Source organism: Lactuca virosa, chromosome 2, assembly GCF_052849685.1.
Source record: "Lactuca virosa cultivar CGN04683 chromosome 2, Lactuca_virosa_CGN04683_v6, whole genome shotgun sequence".
Taxonomy (NCBI): domain Eukaryota; kingdom Viridiplantae; phylum Streptophyta; class Magnoliopsida; order Asterales; family Asteraceae; genus Lactuca; species Lactuca virosa.
In genome coordinates this window covers 191,006,333-191,030,539 of record NC_136427.1, presented here as the reverse complement: position 1 = coordinate 191,030,539, position 24,207 = coordinate 191,006,333, and the positions used below count along the sequence as shown (strand labels likewise).

The following is a 24,207-nucleotide window of genomic DNA, read 5'->3' as shown; positions in this document are numbered from 1 at the left end:
CACACAAATAGGAGAAGGGTAGCCCGTGTATTTCTTTTAATTTTGATTTATGACTTTAAATTATGACTTATATGTTTGTACGTCATAATTTTCTTTCGAAAGATGACATATTATGATAGAAGTCTGTCGTAAATCCTAAGATTTCATGAAACATGACATAATGTTTACGTCGGATTTTTTTCGTCCGCCAAAATTAGTGTGCATCACAATTCGTTGTCATTAAAACCCCTTTTTCTACTAGTGACATATATATATTCACTTAATTTTATGTCAAAAGCATTGAATTCAATTAAATTAAAAAATAATTATGGCTTAAAGATGCTCATTTACGACACTTTGTAGAGAAAGCAAGGAAAATGGGCGATCTGAAAATGGAGGTTTCTGTTTCATTCGGACAAAACGTAATAATAGGCTGACCAGTATGTTAAGTTTTTTTAAAAAAAAACCACATAATAACCTCACCGTCATCGACCTTGAATCCCTAAGTTATAAGATTTTTGCAACATTCATCCCTTCCTCCAATACATCTACTTTGGCGTCTGCTCTTTCACTACGTAGCTTCTCATTTGCCTCTAATATTTGCTTTGGGTCTTTGCAAATAGTATTAGCAGCAACGAAATTCTTTGAAGAGCCAATATGGATCCTCCTTTCATGATTGTGCACATAAGTAGGTCTGGTTAGCTCTTTTTTCCCCAATGATTGGCCATCTTGAAGCATCAAAACGACCTCAGACATCGTTGGTCTCTTCGTAACTGGCGATTGGGTGCACAACAAAGCAATCTCAATGATCTTCATCACATGTTCTTGTTGGTGTTGGTTCAAGTCCAATGTCACATCAATGAATTCCATATGTACTTTCTTCTCATATGACTTCCATGCCTGTTCACCCAATCATATAAAAAAAATTAAGAGTTCAGTAACTATTTTACAAAGAATGTAAAATCTACTCAAATATGAGTAACCTTTATATGTGAAATATATAAGGTCTGTTGTTTTTAAAGATATAATTATTTTAGAAGATATATATATATATATATATATATATATATATATATATATATATATATATATATATATATATATATATATATATATACTATGTTAGAATATCTGTTTTGCTTTCTTATTCTTTCTTCATGCTATGTTTTGAGGAAGGACACATGTTTGTATGTATCTTATTTTATCTTTCTTTCTTCTCATATGTACTGCACCTCCTATGCAATAACTTTTTTGTTTCTTATTAATCTGAATAAACGATCTTGTCGTTCTCTAAAAAGAACAACTAAAAATGAGAAAATGTATTAATATGGTATCTCACATGTTCCAGTAGGTAGTCAGAGGTTGATTTGAGGTTGATTTGTCAGGTGTCACTTCGGTACTCCTTCGGCCACTAATGATTTCAAGAATCACGACTCCAAAGCTGTACGTGTCAACTTTATCCGATAAAACACCTTGTAGTGCATATTCTGGCGCTGTGTAACCCCTGACATTGTATTTCATAGTAAAAATAAAAGAACTTAATTATACACAAACAGAGGATCGATTTAATACAACGTAGTTGTATCAAAAATCAATCTTACAATGTCCCAGCAAACTTGGTGATAACATGAGTTTCATCCTCAGGTAGAAACCTTGCCAGCCCAAAATCTGCTATCTTTGGTTTAAAATCATCAGTAAGAAGAATGTTGTTTGATTTGATATCTCTATGAATGATTTTGACATGAAATTCGTTGTGTAGATGAGCAAGACCCCTGGCTATCCCAAATATTATTTCATATCGTTGATTCCAGTCCAAAGTACCCCTTTTTGAACCTTTATTATGAAGAGATATTAATAACATACCAAGTGTTTCTAAATATTGAATTTCATATGAATAATTATCAATAGTTTTGCAACACCAACTTACCCCATAAGAATTGATCAAGGCTTCCATTTGGCATATATTCCAGGACTAGAAATAGATCAGATCCTTCACTTGACCATCCAAGGAGACGTAGAAGATTTCGATGATGAATGTCACTTATAAGCTTAACTTCATTCTCAAATTCTTCTTTTACTCTACCATGTTGTACGTGAAGTTTCTTTACTGCCACAATATTCTTATCATCAAGGGTTGCCTATAATTCAACCATTCAAGAGTTTGTTTGAATTAGTGAATAATAAGGAAATTATATCCCCAATTTGTTTGTAGAAAATGAGAAATGTTGACTTGCGATATCTAAAGTTAAGTTGATAGGTTAACCCATAGGTATTGACTTATAGTACAAAATTTAGGAATATCACAATAACCAGCCAAGTAGGGGCAACAAAAATTTCAGTCCTATGGGTGTGATATTTGAAAAAAAAAAAAAAAAAAAACATTCTTTCTTGCTTGATAAATATAAATAACATGTATATCTTAAATATGTGTCCCTAAACTATTCTCCTTATCAATGAATCTTCAATGACTAAAAAGTTTAGATCTAATGAATGTAATTCATGAGAAAATGTTTTTCTTTCGTGGAAAACAAACATTTAAATATTCTCCTACATTTTATTTCCACTCATCTTTCTACCATATCAAATGTTGACATGTATCGCATTTAATGAAAATAACAATAATTTAATCTACTTGTCACCATTTGATATGGATAACATGATAATAAAAAGAAAATGTAGGAGGATATTTAATTTCTCAAGAAATCAATAATATTATTTGGATACAAAAATTCTATTTTATTACCTTGAATACTTCACCAAAACCTCCTTTCCCTAGAATATTCTCTTCCCCAAAATTATTGGTAGCCAACTGCAGATCGTTATAATTGTAATGTACTGCACCTTTCAAATCCTCTGCTTCCATGGCATAACCTGGTCGACATGTATACAGATAGAGTTTATCGTTATAATTATTATAAAATAATATAATATAATATAATATGATTAGAACTATATATATCTGGAAAAACAACAGATGAATAATTCCACATGATCACCCACATCACACACCAACCCTGTCAACCAAGTGTCGATAGCCTCAAGAAGACAAATACTAATGTCTCATAAATACACATAAGACATTTATACAATCACCTTGCTCAGTCGCTTGATCAGTTTAAAATCTATTGGTGATCAACTTCAATATAATTATTTATGATTAAATCGACAATTCATACTTCCTGGTGATGTTCTTTTCCTTGATCGACGATACCACAAAAGTATAAGTATTAGCAAGATGATCACACCAACAACACCTCCTATAATGGCTCCCTTGTTGCTTGACCCTCCTGTACATGGAAATATTATAAGAGAGCATGTTGATACACTTGTATTGAATTCCTTATTTTCAAAATGGGTCGAATAATATTTTAAGTGTAGCGATTAATAAATATAATAAGAAATTAGCATAGGGAGTTCAGAAGTTTTACCATCTCGTAAAAACGGCGTGATATCAATAATTGCATTGTTGGGGAAAAACGGAGAGGCTGAGTACCTCATAAAACACCCAGAATCAACACTTCTCCCATCAGTAACATCAGCTGCGCAAACTCTTGTGTTAGCATATGCCACTTGTAGGCAATTTCTGCAATCATCGCGTGTTATTGAAATGGCACACTGCGCGATAGCGTATGCAGTACTTGTATTGGTGCCAATAACGGGTGTTGTGGCCGCAGCAAAGAAACCATTTATTTTTGGTGTGGCGATAGAAAGATCAGACATCAATCCATCCACAGTGGTTTCAAAAACACTTTGTCTTGATGATGTGTGATTGCCACATAAGCCATCATTTCCTGGCGCTGTTGATTGATTGTAGAAAGAATTACCCTCGTACCTTAAAAATAGAATAATGTTACTCTAGAGTTATAGTGGATATTACAAAAAAAAGAGTGATTGAGATGTGAAATATTGAAAATACAAAAACTATAAAATGGTATAATTATGTATATTTTCTTATGTTGGGATTCAACAAAACAAAACAAGTTAAGCACTTATGACAAAATGATAAACGATTTCGATAACATACGCGGAATAAAACTACTGAAAAGACTGCAAACAAAAAAGAAAATCGGAACATAATATTTAACGTGGTTCGGTCATGATCAAATTTGACCAACATCCACCGGAGAGAGAGAGAGAGAGAGAGAGAGAGAGAGAGAGAGAGAGAGAGAGAGAGAGAGAGAGAGAGAGAGAGAAATTTTATTATCATCAAAAAAATTAAAAGCATACAAGGCTAAACTGCACTTATGTTGCATCGTTCACACACATAAAAGTCTTCAAAGCTACACATATGTAGCATTCCCTATTTTCATGTCTTCACTCACACATATAGATTAAAGTGAAAATGACGCAACAGCCCCACTATTTATTTCAATTTTACCCGTTCAGTCCCTAAAGTTTTTTTCGTGCCTTTTAAGGGAACAAACTGTTTTTTGTCGGATCGATTTGGTCACTTTTGACAAAATGAAGGGGTAACCCGGTTACCCCTGCCACATAGACATTGACCCATTTTCCTTATCATTGACTTTAAAAAGTCAAAAAAAAAATCCAAAGACTCAGTGTTGTTCTTCATCTTCTTCAACCTAAATGAGAAAACGTGAAGGAGTTCCTTCAACTAACTGTCTTATCCTAACCACCGGAGACTCGCCAGAGAAGTTTATCAACCGGGTCATCAGTGGTGAAGCCTCAAACGCTTTAAAACAGTCCCAGAATCCTTGATCCAGGATGCTACTCGGAGAATTCTTTGAAAAAATTTCAATCTTTTGGAAATCATAAATCGAATCAACAAATGGGTGTTGAAGAAGTTGGTTTGCTGTCCATCTTTCTTCAATAATTGTTCGCAAACACTTATTCAATAAATCTTTAGCTTCCACCGATAACCATATCGGAAACAATGGCACATCGCCGGAATACCCAATTCTGTATAAAGCATACACCGGGAAGCAACACATGGAGTGATGGAATCAGGACGCTGGTACAGTGGTTCACAATTACTCCATGGAGCACCGCTGAAGTTCAATTTTCACAGTGAAGTTACAGAGGTCCAAACCTGTTACTGACAAAGGTCACTCCTCGCTTCCAGAGTAAGCGGAGCGATGGACAAGAGCAAGACACCCATTCAAAGTATTGTTAGATGGAGAGAGCACCCAAGTGAGTGGAGCAACAGATTTGGAATACATACATCTGGTATGTCTTTGGCCCACTGACAGGTCGTGTTTTTGGTGGCGTAATTGCAAAGAATGAACCCTAATCCCCTAAATCGGACCTTAGTACCTAAAATCAAGAAATACAGTTAAGTAGATTTGCCTTCAGATTCTAATCAATTTTAGAGGAAACCAAAACCTAGAAGAAGGTAAGAAGCGTACGTGAATAAGGGCAAAACGTATCAAAATTTAGACGAAGGATTATATGAAAAGTCAAAATAGTCATAATTTTGACTTTTAAGTTTTCACTATTTTGACTTTTAAATGAAAAATGCTTAAGTGGCACATGAAACATGCTAATATAGGTTAGAGGGACTAAAAATACAGGTCATTTCAAAGTTTGTTCCCTCAAAAGGGTTGAAAATAACTTAAGAGGTTGAATGAGTAAATGTATTCAACCACTTATTTTCATGTGTTCACATTCATATAGAATAAATGTCTTCAACCACTTACCTAAAAATTAATGTTACTATCACTTTTGACATTCATGCCTTCACACATGCACACCTAACAATCTCCCACTTGAAGGCTTGAATAACTTAGTCTTTCTTTGCCATCCAAAACCTTGCAACATTCCTTAATCTCTCTCTCTCTCTCTACCATGTATTTTTCTTAAACTTTAGAAAGGCCAGTTGAAGTCATACAAAACTAAAACTTCTCAGTGGTAACCACATTAGTGAACATATTTGTTGGATTCTCTATTCTAAGGATTTTCTTCAGATTCAGAGTTCCACCATTAATTGACTCTCAAATGAAATGGTACCTCATCTTAACGTGTTTCGTTCTATTGTGAAACACCAAATTCTTTGCCAGATAAACTACACTCTGGTTTTCAAAATGTAGTACACAATTATCCTACTACATTCTATGTTATGATAGGAAGTTCTTCAACCATATACTCTGCTTTTGTGGTTGAGAGATGAACACTCTTCTGTAACCTATACATCCGAACGATTGACGTACCTTCGGTCATGAACACATAACGTGTTATGCTTTTACACGAATCCACATATCCACCCAAACATGCATCGACGAACCCTTCTAAGACCATCCTTTTTCTTCCGAAACATAGGACAACCTCAGCCATTCCTCTCAAGTATCATATAGCCACTTTACTCCCTCTCAATGATCTCTTCTTCAATTTTACATTTCTCACAACTCATATGACATGAGTAATACTTGATCTGGTTCATACCATAACATACATTAAGCTACTAACTATAGATGCATAGAGAACTTTAGCCATTTGTTCCTTGGCTTCTTTGGTCTTTAGGGATTGTTTATTTTAAAGTCTCAACTAACTATCCAAAGGTGTACTGTTGGCCTTAACAGCTTCCATGTTGAACTTGTCTAAAACCTTCTCGGTGTACTTAGCTTCTAAATATACACATCAACCAATCCCTAATCTAGAAACCATGCCCAAAGGGGCTTTTGATGCTCACTTGACTTCCTGACAAGTCATCATCATCCTGTTGTTCCCACCTGTAGCATACCAATAAACGAATCATATCATCAATTCGTATGTAACACCCGGTTCCTGGTACGTATTTAAATTCAAGTATTTTTCATGTTTTTCCCTGGGACTCGGCGAGTTGGAGGCCCAACTCGTCGAGTAGACTCGATTTTGGACCCGGAGGTTTAGTGAACTACTCGACGAGTCGGGGGACCGACTCGACGAGTAGGACTGTCTGGATGAAACCCTAATGTTAGGGTTTGCACCCTATTTAAACGTCTTATTCTGCCTCAACCCAACCCCCATCGTCCCTCCCAACCCAGAGAAACCCTAACTCGAAACCCCGAAGCCCCTTTTGAGTGTTCTTGAGCTTGTTGGTGCCTTTTTGTGTGAATTTGAAGTTGGAGAAGAAGAAGGAAGCTTGGAAGTTCAAGTGGAAGCTAGTAGATCCAGAGGTTGTGACTCATTTCCAGCTTATTTGAGGTATAAAGCCGATACCTTGTCTATTCACTACTTAGATCTTGATTTGGGGTTATTTTCTACTTTTTCTAAGCTTTAGTGGAGTTATATTCCGATTTGTCGGTGGAGGTGGATTTGTGCTTCAGATATGGAACCATTGAGGGTTCCCATGGCATAAAGGTGCCAACTTTATGGCCATGGGAGACCCATGCGTCATGTATACCTCTTTTATGGCTTTTTGAGCCAAAAACCCCATGCATGTACGTCAAGATTGGAACTTTTCGTGTAAAAGGGACCCTAGGAGGCCATATCTATGATTTGGGTGCATTAAGACCCATTATAATCGATTGAATGGTTTTGGACTAGGAGGGACTCGGCGAGTCGCTTGGGTGACTCGGCGAGTCGGGACGCATTTTCCCCCAAACATCTTCTGGAAACGGTTTTGGTTGAGTGGAAGGAACACTCAGCCTGCTAGGGGTTTGATATTGGACCTGGAAATCATAGGACTCGGCGAGTAGGTGAACAGACTCGGCGAGTTCAAGGCAATGTCCCAACCACATGAAGACGGACTCGACGAGTTCAAGGAAGAACTCGGCGAGTTATAGACTGAACATCCTTATATGGATGAAGATGAACTCGACGAGTTCAAGTACGAACTCGGCGAGTCGGTTGAAGATAGTCAGATGTGTTGTTGAAGGCGAACTTGTCGAGCTCTTGCTAGACTCGACGAGTAAGGACAGGATTCTGGCAGTAGGTGGACATGGGGACTCGGCGAGTTGGTGGACCAACTCGGCGAGTCGAGTCAACCAGATGTTGACTTTGACCAAAGTTAACTTTGACTAGGGTTTGACCTTGACTTTGACTTGGACTTGAATTGACCTTTGTAAGGGGGTTATGAACATGAGATAGTAATCAAGAAAGATTGCTGTGTAGGAATTCAGGAGTTGAGACGAGTTGATTCCCGTACCGAGGACAGATCAGACACTGCACGACATCGAGGTGAGTTACCTTCCAGTAGAAGTGGGTCTAAGGCCACAATGCCGACCCACTAGTAGGATTTCGTAGTTAGATGATTGTCTGTATGATAATTATTTGGTATGCCACTATCTGTTATGGTCTATGTGCCAGTATGTTATGATTTTATGTGGTAGTGGTAGGGGTGAAATAGTCCCCGGTATCCGGTTGAAATAGACCGAAGGTGAGGCCAGCACCCAGATATGCTAGGCAACTATCCGGTTGAAATAGACCGAAGGGGAGGCCGGCACCCAGATATGATTGGCTAGATATATTATTGTATGGTATTTGGTATGATGGGGGAACTCACTAAGCTTTGTGCTTACAGTTTTCAGTTGTGTTTCAGGTACCTCTTCGTCGAAGGGGAAGGAGTCGGCTCGGTAGCAGCGCATCACACATACACACCGGATTCCGCACTTTGAGATTCATGGGATTGTACTCTGATTTTATTACTATTTGAAGATATGATTTTGAGACATGTTTATTATGATTTTATATCGACAATGTTTTTGGTAAATGATTTTATAAATTACATAATTAAAAACGAAATTTTTGGCCTTGAAAATTGGGATGTTACATCGTATCTAAATTCCCATTCTAGCTCAAGTGTACGACCACTGATAGATCATCCAAGGGTTCAGTACTATGAATTTCATGGTTCAAAATTTTCCAGATCCAATACTACATTACTGGTAAGCAAAACTCATAATACCAACTTTCATAAACAAATAGGGGTCCACAATTAGAGAAACCCAACGGGAACTTCTGACATACAACCATAACTTTCCAATTAGTCAACATTTCTCTCGACACCTTTCAACTATCCAATACATCCTATCATCTAGTTACAATCCAAGGACCAACTACGTCCCTTCATACATATGCTACCATCCATCCATACTTCTCCCTACAACTTTTAAAGTCTGACCATAGTCTTCTACACCAATTCCACCTCGAGTACAGGTGCAACCACCATTATCACCGAATATAATTCATGATGATAACATAATAACTTCCTTAGTTCATCTTCATCTCCTTCCCTGCTAAATTTATTCGAAGAATGAACTATTTCTCTATCATATACTTTCACTACATCCATGTGTAACAAGGAACCAAATCCTAGAGAATGTCCAAATAGAACTTTGACATTTGACTATCGAATCAAACTCCCAATCCTAGAGGAAGTTTTCAGAATCATTCAAAATAATGCACAGTAAACCCTGGTCGAATCGACCCAACTACCATCCAGGTTGATGCGACAACCCAAACTTAATTTCACACATTCTGATATCCACCAACTACATAGATAAAGGAACCATTCAAGCATGTACACATTTTGGACCCTATAAATATTAGATAAGATTCCGCAAGGTGTTCGGACCATGCTTTAAATTTCCAAGCCTTTTGTAAACAAGAACATGCAAGGAGACTCTCATCGCGATCCTTGGCCCACAACCAACCAACCATCTCTAACACATGCGACATAACAAATATCTCAATTCCCCACTTAGGATAGACACATGGAATTTTACTTAATCCATTCATGTGAACTTCAAAACGACTGTTGGACCTCAAACTGCTAAAAGAACATCCCCCGTAATTATCAAATCAAGGGTATCCAAATTGGGGAAAAAATTGGACGGATCTCCGACGATACACTGCTGACCCATAGAAACTCCCAGTGTTGAATCTCTTAAAACCACTACCTAATACGAAGAACTTGACCCAAAATCACATCCTTACCCAAACTTCTGAAACTCCATGACATAGGCCCTCGAATAATTCAAATGTTGATTATAGACATCATAACCAACTGATCAAAACGGTTTGAACAATCTCAAGCTTTAACCTCACATATATTGTTGGCGCACTAGAAAGCCTCAACCGTATTACCATATACCGGTCATAACCCATAAAGAAATCCATCCTCAAGCACTCAATACTCACATACTAATGTTGAAACCTGACATAATGTTACAAAGAAATCACACATTTTATTCTTTGAGACTAATCAACAATTCCAAACCCTAACCATAGATTACTGATCCTTACTGCTAGCTAACCAAGCTCTCTAAATCCAATACACTACCAGAGTGGCCCAATTGTTTTTTTATAGAATTACTCGATGCTCCCAAAGAGAATTACTTGCCAGAGTAATTCCTTTGACCAATAGCTCCATGCTAAGAGGACAACTCATGCTACCCTAAAGACATAGTTGTAACGCCCGCAGATTCGGGCTAGTCAATTTAGAGAGGATGAGCATCAAAAATGAGTTTTTGATGGAAGATTATTTAGAAGGATTAATCTTAACCAAGTTGTAGTATATGTTACAAGGGTTCCGTACATATAAAGAATGCCGAAATCCGAGTTATAACGAAGAAGTTATGGCCCGTCGAAGTTTTACGGCAAAACCGGCACAGCACCGGGAGACGTAAATAGTGAATTTACGGTAGAAGACTTTTTAGCCTTAGTTATCTAAACAAAATTTGTATTATACGTTAAACCGAGAACATATAAAAAAAGAACGCCCAAATCTGACTTCGTATGAGGAAGTTATGAATTTTCTAAGATTTGGCATAGCAGTGCACGGCCCGAAACTCGAATTTTAGTTCGATCGGTTTTTGGCCTACGCGACCTAAATGAGAGATGAAGATCTCATTAATAGGAACTCAGCGGTAAAAATACAGACGAAAACAGAGTTTGTATGTAGAAGTTATGAATTTTACCCGGACATTTAACAGTATAATCTCCTCCTACTGTTAAATATAAGATCGGTCGAGAATTAGCCGACGGAGTCTAAATGAAAGTTTTAGATCTTGTTTTTACCTACGTGTCGATATAAAGAATTTCGAGATTAGAGCTCGTATGTTAAAGATATGGACGAAACTTGGTCCCTACTCTTCGAGCGCGATAAATTCGATACAGTTTTGTAAATCTGAGATAGAATGAGAATTAGCTAACGGCGTCTAAATGAAAGTCGTAGTACTTGTAAATACCAACGCGTGGATATAAAGAACATCAAAAATGGAGTTCGTATGAACGAGTTACAAATTATAATAGCATATTTACGTATTAAAATAAAGTATAAATCATATATACGTACACATATATATACAGATGTATATATCATTAGAAAGGCATCGACGATGCGATTATTATAAGACTAGTGTTGAGTACTTTCGACATTAGTTTAGTACAAATATCGTTAAATCTATTTAAAATAGTATTATGAATGAGTGTTTAGTCGTTTATATAACTATAAGGTCATTAAGTAATTATGGAGGGTTGTTTTTGTAAATTCAATTACTATAAATAAGAGCCTTGGGCTCTCATATTTATTGCACCATTCTCTTGATTCAAGAGTCTTTCTCTTCTTATCCCCCGAGCATTTCGGTCCCTCGTGATTCAACTTCTCTTTCTGTAGTTTTAGTATAGTAAGGTGAGCGCTGAAGCGTTGCACGAATCTTTCTTAGAAAGATTCAGCGACGAAGTTCTGCCCCTGCAGAACCCGACTCCTAGCTAAACCCCCTTGTAAGTAAGTTATGCTTACCTATTTTAATACAGCTTATATTTAAAATTAGTATTGTTATTACGAACTTATAATAAATATTTGAGCTATTATTATGACTTATATAAGTGTCGTTATAATGTCTTTTTAACTACTCGCGGTACGGGGAATCTGGTTTAAAGGGCCGCATAGGGTTGTTGGATTTCAAAAGTGCTATATGACAAAATGGTTCTGCCCTCCGGTGTTTTATGTCTGCCCCTGTCTGTACATAGTGGTTGGAAAGTATTGTTTAAATGTTTATATAATAATAATAATAATAATAATAATAATAATAATAATAATAATAATAATAATAATAATAATAATAAGACTAATAATTAGTCACGGTAAATATTAGACTAAAATCTAGTGGTAATAATACTAGGTTTCGTCGAAGGAAATTATTTTAAAGTAAACGAAGCGTTGTCCGAGTACCGAGTCATCACCTTATCAAGTGAGTACATGGTTACTTTCATCTTACACATAGATATGAAGTATTTAATATAAATTACATGCTATGTGTGCATATTGTCTGTATACTTGCCGTCTATGCTGGGTGAAAGATTTTTATACATGTTTTAAATGATTTAAACTATATATGTATTTTATATCTACAAAATGTGTTGGGTAAAACATGGGTAGATGAAATAGTTGATGTGTGACAAAAACAAAATGAGGAGAGGTGATATAGACCATGATATAAGGGTGAGAGGTGAACCATTTGAGAAGCCTTTTACCCAAGTGTTGGCCCCGTCATCTAGCAGAGTATGGATGACAACCACGGACTATTCTAGACAGTCCAGTGGAACACTAGCAGGCTCGCAACCTGTAGGTGTTATTTGAACTGTGTATTCACCAGCTGTACTCTAAAAACCCATTGACATGTATTGCGAGTGGATTCTCGGAAACGATACTGTCAATAAACGAGATAACCCTGGCAGATGCGCCTAAAGGACTCTACCAGCAGAAGCGCCTAATAGAGAACCTCATAACCCCGACAGATGCGCCTAAGGGACAATACCGACAGATGCGCCTCATAAGGAATGTCACAATTCTGACAGTTGCGCCTAAGTGATAATATTAGTAGTTGTGCTTGACAGATGTGTCATTAGCAACGATGGATTTCGTGCCTATTCCTTAGGATAATCCTTAGGAATGAATGAACGAGAAATAGCTGATTCTTAGGGTAGATCCTTAATAGTAAATAAGATAATGAGGATAGGTAATTGGGTTGATTGATTGTTTGATGATTAAACATAATAATTATATTATTGTGGGTTGAAAACCCTATGTACTCACCAGGTTTCCCAACCTGACCCACTCAGTTTATTTATATCACATGTGTTGATATGAAGACACATTACACTGAGAGATTAAGGAGATATAAATTACTAGTGATAATGAATGTAAGTTCTGTTTATGCTTATGTTTCTGTATTGACGATGACATCCCAAATGTTTTAAAAGGAATAAAAATACTTTTCTTCGGAAATGTCTTGATAACGTATTTATCATGTTTTACTGGGAACAAATTCCGCAACATTTTTATTAAAAGAGGTACTCTGATTTTTATAAAGCATAAACAAAATCGGTCTTTTCTGGCCGTGAAAATGGGGATGTCACAATAGCCCTACTGGGCAATCCATGTTGCACCCACGATCTGATCAATCCTTGAATTCTTCCAGACGCTTGAATAAAATCTGAAATATCCTTGAGAGCATAATGGAAAAACTTCATAGTCACAAGTACTCCGGAAAGAGACCACTACCTTTCCTTCTTGCCACAATAAGCCTTAACTAATAGCCTCACATACTCAAACCGCAGATGATTCTAACTCACGACGTCGAGCCTAAAAACGAATTGTCCTCTGAACCTCTAATCTAAACATTCATTCTCTCCTACTTAGGATTCAAACTACTATCGACCATCATCCATAACCATTAAGACCCTAAACCGGACCACCCAATACATACGATCCATGATTCTCATCTTCATTCCTAAAAAAACCCATAGTTCTCCAATTAAATAGTTCATGAATTCTCTTAAAACATCATAAAACTCATGCTAACAACAGGCGATCTAGGCACATAACCTCGTCGTAATTCAACAGAATAAGACAGGACCAGAGTCTATCAAATCTTACCATTCCACACGAGCATGAACTGAATCATAACAGATCACCATAACCAAAATACATTGGCCACAATGATGGGTGTTGGATCCTACACCATCCCTTCAGTTAATTAGAGACAATCATCCTTGATGTTCCCCAAGTGATTATGAAGAAGAATACACTTTCTTCTCCTTTTACTCATCGTCCCGATCATAATCATTTTCCTAACCACAATAGAAACACGTTGTTAGGAACACCTTGGTACATACGCTCGACAAACTTCTCCAAGTACTTTCCCATACCTGTCGTAACAACCACAGCTTCTCTTACCTTCTGCAAGCATCACCATTTCTGAACTCCTTAAATGCTAATGGTTCCTGATTCTGCACCTTAATTCCCTACCTGACAAATGAAAAGATTCACAAAAAGCTGAACCTTGCTTCCTCAAGGAAGAATTTATTGCAAAAGAATGCCTTTCCTTTTGTCTATCTACCAAATGATAAGAGTGTGATTTCTTTTCCTCTCCACAAGAGAATGAAATTACCATACAATAGTAAGCGGGTTCTCCAGTCATCAGCTAATCAAACCTAATAACAAGTGCAAACCTCATGTCGATCATCTTGATCTCTACCTCATTAAGTCTCACGACCAAATTTGATACCTCGAACTAGGACCACATAACCTCATACTCAAATGACTTATGCATGCCTGCATCATTCAGGCCCAATCCATGAAGGTTACTTAGGTCCGAACCAAGACCAAAATCTTTCACATCATGCCTAACTATTACCATACAATCGAATCATAGTATTATACCACGTTATCTACCCATCTACCAACTCATTATCAGCTTTACGACTCCTTCTTATCCATTCGTAGTGATAACCACTGTTGACCATAAAAATGTGACTTTTACTAAGGATAACAACTCATTATTATTATTATTATGTAGTATTACATCATTTTAACACTGCCCACTAGTACCTCGGGCTCATTCGTGATTCTTCTAGATCCAACTATTTATCAGTTGCTTCCAATGTTACGAACTCATAAGATCTTCCATACCTATGAGTAATTGTCCTTGGAGATCACCTGGAGTATCCCTACTAGAACTTCCCTCCGTGATGCTAATCTCTCATTATATACAACATCCTGATCACACCTCCCTCCGAGAGGCTATCCTTGATCATACATCATGCTAAGATACAGTAGAACTTCCATCTAAGAGGCAATTCTCTAGTAAAACCCAACATCCCGACCACACTTCCCTCCAAGAGGCTATTCATGATCGTACATAACATATCATATAGTCTATGGAATAATAAAGTACGTGAGAACTCACATGAATAGAAGACAAGATCAAATCCACAACTCAAGCTAGTGGTATCAAGTCATCCCCACAACCACACAATAAATAATCCAAATTTAGCAATTAAGGTAAAATACTCAACTACACTTCCTTATCGATTCCAGGTCCAAAAAAACCCTAATCTATGGGAAAAAGACTATTTTCCCCCCCAGGACCCAAACCCAACACAGTTGACCAAAAGTCAAATCTGGTAAAAAAATCTAACTATCCACGTCATCGTGATACGACCAACACAACGTCGTGACGCCACCGCTAAGGGTATAAATAAATGCGGTCTACTCGAATATTGTGGCGTGACTAAATCCTCATATTGTGACTCGATCTTGGCAACACACCCAAATTACAACTAAGGTCTTAATACATTAACACCTCATCTCTAAACCTCCATAATACATCACAATATAGTCTTAACAGATAAAGTTTCCAACTTTATCCATATGCATGTCCTTAACACCATCATACCAAGTCTATGTCAAAATTGGGACCAACAAGCTCATATATTCATACATGGACCAAATGACAAGATGAACTCCTATCTTCTTACCATCATGGGTCTAGAAGCCATACAAATATAACCTTTAAGGTTGTAGTTCCCCAAACTCCAACAAAACATCAACCAAGTGACCAAAACATGCATAAAATCATAGATCTAGACCTGCTAACTTATAAAGCTTCAAGCTTGAAGACTTACAATGGTCTAGAAGGTGCTCAAAAGGTTGGATTTAACTTTCTATTTGCTTCCTTACTTCATAAAATGCACTACGTTCTCCTTTAAGGTGCATAAATAAGCATTAGAGGCTCAAAATCAAATGAGAGAGGCTAGGGTTTTCTATGATTACTCTGAGGGTTATAGATGTTGAGGAAATAATGAAACCTCAGGGGTTTATGCCTTTAAATAGGCCCAAATCCCGAGGCTTTTAGGGTTTGACCCAACACGCCTGTCAAGGCATGACCGCTAAGTAAGTAGCGTCACTATCCAGAGAAATTCCCAAACACCTATTAATGCCAACTTAAGGCAAAAAAAAGCTTATCTGAAAACCTAATGTTACAAAAATCTACCTTACTCTCTATTTTCTATCTTTTGTATCCAGTGTTGTTGTTATATTCTGGAGCAAGGGGTAGTGCATATTTATAGGCTTCAAGTTTATGCCACAAACATTGCATGCATAAGAAAAAAGAAGCTTGCATTGTTCACACACGTAAAATTCTTAAACGCTACAAATATGTAGCATACCCTATTTTCATGTGTTCACACATATAAAGTAAATATCTACAACCACTTATTTTCATGTGTTCGGACACATATAGAGTAAATGTCTTCAACCACTTACCTAACGATTATTCTTACTGCCACTTTTGACTTTCATGCCTTCACACATGAACACCTAACATCCCCATACCAACCCCACCGATCGTATATAAGTGGTAGCTATTTCAAGCCCTTCACTGAAATCTTGTTTAAGCTAGATTGGGGGAAACACACTCCCAAAAAATTCATGTGTATAAGTATATAACATGAAATCTTCTTATTAGTTTATGTTATACTTTCATTTTAGTTGATTATTAGAAGCTTGTGATATTTGTCAGATAATATTGCAAAAACATTTTTATAAAATAACCAAGGATGGAAACGTCGTTAGGCGGTATTAAGTAGACCTGACAATGGAGCGGGTTTGGAGCAAATCGAATTTGATCCAAACTCTTTTACCAAATTTCAATATTTCATTCAAACCTTCTCCGTAATCCATAGGGTTTTGAATAATCAAACTTATACCCTTATCCACCAAATCACCAAATATTCAAATCCGCTCTGAAATCTGTAGATATTTTGAATAACCAAACACATTTTACTTAATTCTTAAAATAACATTTCTTAAATAAAAAATATCTACCATAATACTTCAAATAATATTTATTGAATAAAACCAATATCGATTTAGAAAACATATTACGTACTCGAGGAATTCCGATTGGATTCTGATTGATTTCTTATTGTCGATTATATTGATAGAGAATAGTGATTACAAACTTTATTCCAATTGACAGATGATTTTATTGATTTATAAATGGCATTGGAGATTCCTTAATGAAATATAAACGAAATGAAATCTTGATTCTGCAGAAAATTGGAAGTCTGGATGTCGACTCCTCGAGCCCTAGGTAAACACAATTTGACCTTTTCCCTTTGGAATTTCAATTAGAATTAAAAATAAACAATAACAATATAAAGTATAAATATACAATTCGAAAATTTATACGGGGCAGGTTATAAACATAGCGGATCGGCGATGATCCATACACGAACCTTTTAATAAAATAGTTAGTGGGTATGGGTCGTTAACGGTAAACGAATCAAAAATCACGCTCGAAACTCATATAATTCTTAAGGGTTTGGATTTGATTAGGTCTAAACCCGCTCCATTGCTTGGTCTTGTATTAAGTCAGTCGACTAGTGACTAGATATTAGTCGGCCTAGTGGGGATTAGTCGGGGTCCCCAAATTGTAAATCCGTTAAATTTTAAAAAATAAAAAATATCTGATATCATAACAAAATTAGTAAATGTCACTAATATTATAACAATATAAGTTAATATTAATAATATAACACTAATCATTCATCAAATAGTTTCTATTGAGATAAAGCTTCTTGAAAGCATTAAAATTTAATCAGCTTCTACTGTTTAACTCATTGTTTAAACATGGATTAATCATTAGACACCTTTTTGTTGGCCGCGTACCGCCTAGGTACTAATCGAAGATTAATCGGGGCAGGGCGATCCATTAATTTTGAAGGCTCTACGCGTAGAGTGAAAATGGGCCCTACCATTTCAGATTAATGAGGATATGGCGGATTAGAAACGGATAATGATAGATAGCAACGGATTAGCAACATATTTTTGCTACGGATTAACGACGGATTCACAATGGATTAGCCATAGATATTGATGGATTATCGAAAATTTAAATTTCCACCCTTCACGATACGGGCCTATGCACTCGCATACTCAACACTTCCGTGGGGCTGACTCTGAGTCAAGGAAAAGTCGAGATTTTAAAAAAACTAAAAATAACAAATTTGAAAGTTGAATAGTGGAATAAATTTTGGAAACTACTTTTATCAGTTTTGAGGAATAAAAGTTGGGAATTAATTTTTCCGCATGTTATTTTTAATCATCCATGGAAAATTAATACATGGACCATTTTAATTTTAATTTTAATTGTTATTTTTATTCATCCATGGAAAAGTAATGCATGGACCCATTTTAATTTTAATTTAAGATATTGAAAAATCAAAGTTTTTGAATTAATCTCAATCTCCGAATTTCTCAACAAGCTATAACCACCATCAACTTCTTAAAACGAAGTGTTGCCCTTGATGGAAACAGGCGATGGTCAGGAAGTATCGAACATGAAGCGATCACATTTCACGTTATCAAATAGAACAATGGATGTAAAACATAAAGAATCAAAGAACAAAATGTTCTTTGAATCCGAGTTTTAAGATGACAATCAAAATCGAACCCATCTATCTGTGACAACTAACGTCATACAAGTCTTGCCCTCCATCCACATGTCATTAACTTATCCATCGTATACAAGTTGTTTGAAGCTCTTGTGTTGAAGCTCCTTGAATAAACGTTTGTTTTGTTGGGCGCAAGGTGTAGGTACTCGATTAAAGAAGAATACGAGATGGCAGATTGTTTCGTGGTTTTCTTCCAATCTGGATACGATTCGTGATAGCTCAACAACATCTGGTTAGATTTGATTTCAATGTTCTGGTACTAAAATGCCAAATCGGGAATTCAAGATTCCTCAATAATTTGAGTTCCATCACAGATTTAGAATCCGTATCCATTGAAGGTTGCACTTTACAAATTACACATGCATCAAGAAGCGGAGATGGAGGCTTTGGTGGGGTGATGTGGCTGAAGAGATGGGTTCTACACTTCTACTTCACTTACCCTTTGAATCGGAAGCATTAGCGACTGAGAAGCTGCAGCGCCGAAGGAGAAAGGAGGAAGGTTAATGGGCGTCGTTTGGAAGCAAATCAATTTGGATCTCTCTCTTCAATATCATAAATTAAAAATAAATAGGTTGAAGTATATAATTGTCCCTATATTGATTTTTCAAACAGTAGAAAAATCAACTCCCATAAAAATTGGTGGTTTATTCCAGACGAGAAATAAAATGTGGACTTTACTTCTATATGATAGAAATAAACCAAGGAAATCGGAAGTCTTTCAACGCAATACAAACCGCACGTTGCATGATCATAGATATTTCGAGATTGGCTGCTCTTGCTTCGTAGTCTGTGTATTCATAATATGAAAAAAGTAAATATAAAATGTTCACCTGAGAAAGCAGCCGTCAAGTACAACTCGGCCACCGTTAGCACCAGCGCAGAAACGTATTGACCTATCGGCAAAATCAAAACAAGCCACGCAGTCCCTTGTCGACATGTAGTTCCTGCACTGACCCATTACGTAAACTGCCTCTGAATTCCTTGTCTGCTCTGCGGTGGCAAAGTATGTGTTATTGTTCGATAATTGTGTTCGGACATCTTGGAAAGTAGAGTTAAGATTGGCGTAGAAATTCGGGAGGTTGGTGTGGTTAGCTGGGCTGCAAGCTGTGATTAGTATGTTTGTTTGTGGCTGTGATGTCACCGGAGTTGTCAGGAAGACCATGAACATAAAGGCAACCACCACCATCTGCCATCTATAGAAGCACCACCTAGTCATGGCTTCTCCTTTGTTCTTGCTACAAAAGTGGATTTTAGTCTTACGAATGCCTGCTGGTAACTTTTGGGGTACAAGATATATAAAGAAGCTAGCAGAACTTGACCAAACCGTTAACGGTATACTTTTCTTTAATAATAATAATAATAATAATAATAATAATAATAATAATAATATGGAATAATATTGTTGTGTGCCTATTGTGTATCGGATTTTCTATAATAAATGGTTAGAAAGGTGATAGGTGTACAATAATAAATGACTAGCGAATATTCATCTATTTGTGTGTATGATATTTGTTCAACGGGTTTGTCGTCTCGTTCCTCGGTCAAGGGGTGTGGTTTGACGTTCTCTCGAAGATGGAATTATGATAAATATGTTGGAGCTTATAAGATCAATATGCATGTTGTATCTTAGTGATCAAAACAATAGAGAATGATTGGCTATAATCAGGTCGGTTCTGAGGATGTGTGTGGTGTGCGACCGTACATAACTTATAGATCAGATTTATATATTTTTACATACAAGAAACATTGGAATCAACAATGGAAGTTCCGTTGGAAATTCACCGCTACATGCCAACATCAACAAGATCATTGATGAAATTAGCAAGGAACTTGGCGACGAAATTAACGTCGTATTATCTTGTCGCAAAACACTTTGGAATCTAATGAATATAGTCGTAGTTTCGTCGTTGACTAGAAAAAACATCATAAATAGTCCCTGTGGTTACCCAAAGTTTAGTCCCCGTGGTTTAAAAACCTCATAGATGGTCTCTGTGTTTTCAAAACTTTTGACGATTGGTCCTTATTGCTAACTCCGTTAACTTTTGTCCGTTAATTGAGGGGCATTTTTGTCATTTCACACTACAGGGACCATTTATGATCTTTTCAATTATTCTTTTAAAAAAAAGAAAAAACTAAATATATAAAATCTCTCTCTCGCTCTCTCTCTCTCTCTCTCACAGCAAGCAAGCAAACAAAATTACTTCTGATATACACAAACCTGTTTATAACCACAAAACATCTCAAAACTTCTGCTCGTATACATGGCTGGTTTGCTGTTCAGTTGCTTTAACAAGTTAGTTTTTGTTGATATATAAATTGTATTCAGGTTACTTTGTTTGCTTTTTCATGAGATATCTCCTCCATGGAACGTCAATTGGACAAGGCTTTTTGATTTTATTATATGTGAAAAGGAGTGATTTATAATGTGCAAGAGTTTTACATGTAACGAGGTTTTAAGGAAAACTATGTTAATCTCAACTAAAAACACATTACTGAAAACAATAACTAATCACATTATCAGAAGCTACTAATCCGCCATTGTTTTTGTTCTTGGCTGCTTCCTGGTTTCAATCAAACCCTTCAAGAACGCATCCACAATCTGCTTCTGTGACTCCAATATCAATTGGTTTCGTTTCATCTCTGTCTCCATTCACATCCTTTCAATCTCCTCAGCCATGTCTATCTTCATCTTCTCCATCTTCATGAACCCATCTCCTAATAGCTTAATCGAAGAAGCCACCTCCTGTATCCCTCCATTCCCTCTTTTTTTTCCCTGATTCGAATTTGGATTCCAACTGTTGCCGTTTTGATGGTTCCCCTGAAACAAATTTATGTATGAGGAATTGTGATTTGAAAACCTGGAATCGAAATCAGGAGTATGATTGGTGGAACTAGCTGCTAATGTTACCAGATTTTGAACAGAAGAAGGTTTAAATCGAATTCCACGACCCGGATTCAAGCTCTGATGATCCGACACAAGGGTTGCGTTGTTGATTTCAAGATTGGTCGAATTATTGTTAACAGTTTCGGAACTGGGTCCATTTTCCATGGCCTCAATGGCTTCAAAGTAGAACCACGACGAGAAGAACCGACCACCGGGGAACGACGACGCGCGCTGCTTTTCGGCGCGGTGGCGCTGGCGGAGCTTCTCCATCTTGTGGCGGCACTGGGCGGAGGTCTTCGGCGGGGTTACATCCGGGCATGATGTCGTTACCTTCTCAGCCACCGTGTCCCGGTCAGGGTTTCAGAGGAAGGCACGGTGGAGGGCGTACCATCGCTCACGGTAAGATTGGGATGGAATTCGAGTTTGACAATAGAGGAGTGAAGCATAAGATTGGGAATGAGGATGAAACTAATTGAACAGTAGAGAGAGAGAGAGAGAGAGAGAGAGATTATATATTAAATATTTATATTTAGTTTTTTCTTTTTTTAAAAAATAACTGAAAAGATCATAAATGGTCCCTGTGGTGTGAAATGATGAAAATGCCCCTCAATTAAACGACAAAAGTTAACAGAGTTAGCAATAAGGACCAATCGTCAAAAGTTTTGAAAACACAGGGACCATCTATAAGGTTTTTAAACCACGGGGACTAAACTTCAGATTTTAGGTAACCATAAGGACCATTTATGATGTTTTTTCCGTTGACTATTAGTATAAAAAATAAAAATTGTTTTTAATCATAGTCATTAATATTATTTGGGACGGTGTATTAGGGAGTCGAATTTTATCCTAATATTAATGTCTTGTTTATATATCAAAATATTATATTAGGGACTCAATTTTACTCTTAGCACATGACCTAAAAAATTAAAGGAAAATAGCACAAAATCATAAAGTTTACACCAAAATTTTAAATTGACACTGTGTTTTCCAATTTGTTACAATCATAGTCACTTGATCGGTCAACCCGGTTGACTGATGACGTGGCATACAGACATAACATGCTGACGTGTAAAAATTAATTTTTTTTACAAAAAAGACACTAAGTTTTCATTATTTTCAATTTTGACATTAAATTTTAATTTTTTGTCAATTTTGACATTATATCTTTTGGTCCAAATCGAACATCATTTTTTTCGATTGTGTTCACTGTTGACCATTTTTCATTTGAAACCATATAAACTTTTTGTATTACATTTAAACCATATGAATACATTTTTTCCATTTGAAACCACATTTTTATATAAATACGAGTTTTTTTTACAATTAAATAATTCTATAGATATATATTGATGTCGCATGTAACATTCGTTTGAAGCATCGAAGAAGATGTGAAAAATATAAACAAAATATCAAAATTTAATGAGAATACTGAAATAAATGTAATAATGGTGATATTTATCCTTCATAAATATTTTTGAAATTTTGAGTTAAAAATATGATTTTCAATATTGTTAATGGACATAGTGATTACATACCTCCAAAATAATTAAAATGTCATTCAATAACTAAATGGACCTTCAAGATTAAGTTATGATAGCATTCGGGAGTCATACCATGAGATTCAAGATGTTCCTAATAATATTATAAATATGATATGAGATGTAAAAATTCCACGGGTTCCAATGGCATCTGGGTCTTGAACGATTACACGCCCTTAAACATCTAAACTCATTTTACAGTAGCATATTTAATGTAAAATGTGATTTTTATATAACTAATACATATCTATACATAATATTTTATCATTTGATTGTAAAAAAATAATAAAAAAAAAAAACCTTGTATTTATACAGACATGTGATTTTTAAATAATATATATATATATATATATATATATATATATATATATATATATATATATATATATATATATATATATATATATATACGATTTAAAATGTAATAAAAAGATATCTATACGGTTTCAAATGGAAAATAATCAACATTAAACAAAATAAAAATAAAAATAATGTTCGCTTTTAATAAAAAATAATATCAAAACTGAAAAAAAAAATTAAAACTTAGTGTCAAAATTGAAAAAAAAAATGATAAATTAGTGCCTTTTGTGGAACAAAATTCAATTTAGAGCGGTGTGCAGAAATTAACCGATGCAATTGGAATCGACCGATCCAATTACAAACTGGTCGATTGGATTGTATATCCAGTTACAATTGGATTGAACCGGATGCGGAATTTCAAAATCCAATTCGATTGAATTAGTTATTGGATTATCCTGAAAATCCAATGGATAACCGAAGCGATCCAATTTAACCCATTAAATATGCAACATTATTATCCAAATCCAATTACCATTATTAAATATTCAATAACAAATTAAGTTGAAAACTTAAAGTTAATGTTACTTTGTTAGTCTTATTTAACGTAATTATGTGCAATTTTATTTTTCATTATCATAGTTATATTTGGTTATTCAATAGAAACGGATTAAAATTGATTAGATAATGGGTAATCAATGGTTTAAAACAATAAAAAATATCCAATAGATAAAACCGATACAATCCAACCATTAATCGGATAGGTTTTTATACTAAATTGGATTAGATCGGTTGATAAAATCCAAAATCCAATGGATGATTAGATTGGAT

At 35.8% G+C, this 24,207-nt stretch overlaps 2 pseudogenes across 1 annotated transcript; both read right to left on the bottom strand.

Annotated features, from left to right (window-relative positions):
* Positions 1–379: 379 nt before the first annotated feature.
* Positions 380–19,905, bottom strand: LOC145156687 (cysteine-rich receptor-like protein kinase 2; annotated as a pseudogene). The gene is made up of 8 exons (XR_013736858.1): positions 19,488–19,905; positions 3,408–3,811; positions 3,156–3,266; positions 2,723–2,850; positions 1,907–2,117; positions 1,581–1,812; positions 1,319–1,483; positions 380–879 (listed from the first exon to the last, which is right to left on the bottom strand). The product of XR_013736858.1 is annotated as a cysteine-rich receptor-like protein kinase 2 (transcript).
* A 1,133-nt stretch (positions 19,906–21,038) lies between these two features.
* On the bottom strand, positions 21,039–22,601 carry LOC145158079 (uncharacterized; annotated as a pseudogene).
* Between the last annotated feature and the right edge of the window lie 1,606 nt (positions 22,602–24,207).